Source organism: Silene latifolia, chromosome 8 (genome assembly GCF_048544455.1).
Source record: "Silene latifolia isolate original U9 population chromosome 8, ASM4854445v1, whole genome shotgun sequence".
NCBI lineage: Eukaryota > Viridiplantae > Streptophyta > Magnoliopsida > Caryophyllales > Caryophyllaceae > Silene > Silene latifolia.
This window is the reverse complement of record NC_133533.1, coordinates 71,584,200-71,586,805: the sequence shown is the minus strand read 5'-3', so window position 1 is coordinate 71,586,805 and position 2,606 is coordinate 71,584,200. Positions and strand designations below refer to the sequence as shown.

At 38.9% G+C, this 2,606-nt stretch overlaps 1 non-coding gene across 1 annotated transcript; it reads left to right on the top strand.

Moving 5' to 3' along the window:
* Positions 1-1,093: 1,093 nt before the first annotated feature.
* On the top strand, positions 1,094-1,200 carry LOC141597971 (small nucleolar RNA R71). Its single transcript, XR_012523177.1, has one exon. It is a non-coding gene; the product is annotated as a small nucleolar RNA R71 (small nucleolar RNA).
* Positions 1,201-2,606: the final 1,406 nt, after the last annotated feature.

Genomic DNA, 2,606 nt, shown 5'->3' with positions numbered 1-2,606 from the left:
TTTTCCAAGTTGGTCATCAAATTTGGGTTTGGCTTGATGACTCGGAAAAAGAAGTCTAATCACAATGGGCTCCTTCTCCTTGGCCTTGTCTTCATTTTTATTTGAAATTTCTTCTTTTGATGGTTCTCCATCCTTGGAGTTTTGCACAACTTCTTCTTTGTCACTAGCTTCCATAACTTCATCCTCAACTTTCTTTTTTGGTGCTTCATACCTCGTACCACTTCTCAAGTGAATGGCACTAACCGTTTCATGTCTCGGGGGATTACTTTGAGGTGGTAATTGCCCCTTTTGTCTTTGTGAGCTTGAAGATGCTAGTTGAGTCAATTGGGTTTCCAACATTTTGGTGCGGGCTAGGATGTTGTTGATGGTGATTTCCTTTGCTTGACTATCCTTTTGCATTTGAGTGAAGAACTCTTGTTGATTCTTTTGCATTTGGAGGACCGCTTTTTGAACATCAAAACCTTGGTCATTTTGTTGATTGTATGGAGTTTGATTTTGGTAATCTTGGTTTTGGTTGTAAAAGGGTCTTTGATTTTGGTTTCTCATGGGAGGTGGGGTGTATGTTGGTTGAGGGTTTTGAACATTTTGGCTTTTGTATGAGAGATTTGGGTGGAATTTAGTGTTTTCATTGTAATAGTTTGAATAAGGGGTACCACTCTTGTATGCTTGAAAAGCATTCACTTGTTCATTTGTTCCCCTACATTCACTTTGATCATGTCCCAAAGTTCCACAATTCTCACATATCCCACTCGGGATTGATGAAGATGCCGTCATGGCATTAACATGTTGCTTTGGTGATTTTGAGGTTTCTTCAAGTCTAGCCATAGCTTTTTTGAACTTCAATTTGATGGTATCAATGTGAGCACTAAGTTGAGCACCCAATTGAGTAATAGAGTCCACTTCATGCTTTCCTCCTCTAGTAGCCTTGCGAGGTCTACTATATTGTGAATTATGGACCGTCATTTCCTCAATCTTGTTCCAATTTTGATTGTCGTCAACTTCGGTGAACATTCCATTTGATCCCATGTTGAGAATGTTTCTTGAGTCTTCATAAAGACCGTTCCAAAATTGTTGTACCAAGAACCACTCGCTAAGTCCATGATGAGGACATGAGCGACAAATTCCCTTGAATCGCTCCCAAGCTTCATACAAAGATTCTTCATCTCTTTGCTTAAAGCCCGTAATTTGAGCTCTTAGCATGTTAGTCTTTCTCCGGTGGATAGAACTTTTTGTAGAAAGCTAGAGCCAATTTCTTCCAAGAATCAATTCCGAGAGTAGCCTTATCAAGGCCTTTCAACCATTGTTTTGCGGTGCCAATTAGAGAAAAAGGAAATAAGACCCATCGAATTTGGTCTGGAGTTACACCGGTTTGAGAAATCGCATCACAATAGTCGCAAAAAGTCTCCATGTGAGAGTGAGGGTCTTCACTAGGCATCCCCCCAAATTGGCTTCTTTCGATTAATTGGATAAATGCGGACTTGGCAATGAAATTTCCGGTTAAATGTTGTGGTGTGAGAGTACCATTGGGTAGGTTCTCCTCGGTTGGTACGGAATGTGATGAAAATTTAGGCATTGTGGGTTGATTTTGTGTTGGATTTTGTGTTGGGTTCTCCTCACCTTTTCTTGCAAAAGGGTTGATGAACTTAATATTGTTTAGTTGAATATCTACAACCTCACTAATACCTCTCAAAGTTCTCCTAGCAAGTCTTCTATTGTTTGTCAAAGTCCTTTCAATTTCGTGATCAAAGGGTAACAAGTTACCTTGTGATCTTCTAGACATGCAAAATATCAAACAACTCGAAAATTATTAGAACAAACCTTGAGGAGTTTTACTTCCCCAAGGCAAAGAAAGACACAACTAATAACAATTTAAGAAAATCTAAATCAAGTTAACACCGTCCCCGGCAACGACGCCATTTTTGGTCGGACTCACTTGGAGGTTTAGTTTTCGGTACTTGTCGTTAGGAGCACCTAGACCAAAACACAATTTATAACTCTGATCCACAAACAACTCTACAATTAGTAAAGAGGCAAGTAAAGGTCGGATCCCAAGGGACGGGAATTGAGATGAGATTTTCAATTGCAACTAGTGGTGTCTAGGGGTGTCACAATTTAGGGTTTGAAGTAGAAGATCACTAAACTAAAAAGCAATAAGAGTAAACAAGCAAGATGATTAAAAAGGGATGTAAACAATTGATAAAAGGCACTAGGGTGTCATGGGGTCATAGGGGATTCATGGGAATTGATCATACAAACACATTCTAAAATTATAAGCAAGCAATTATTGTTGTGATGGATCGAGTTGGTTTATATCTTACAATCCTAGGAAAGTTTGGGTCCCAGAGCCGAATCGATTAGATTGTACAACACCTACAAGTCGACTTAATCTTCCCTACTCAAATATATGCATGGTCTTATGAGACTCGAGTTGGTTTATGTCTTACAAGTCTCATTGAAAAGATATGTGATGGGTAAAAAATGCAAGGATTCATAGGCTCGTATTTCATCAAACATAACATGTGCATAAGTTGAGATCACAACAAGCAAGCAAATAAACTATGAAAACATATTAATTTAAGCATGAATCATCCCCCATGTTGGTTTCC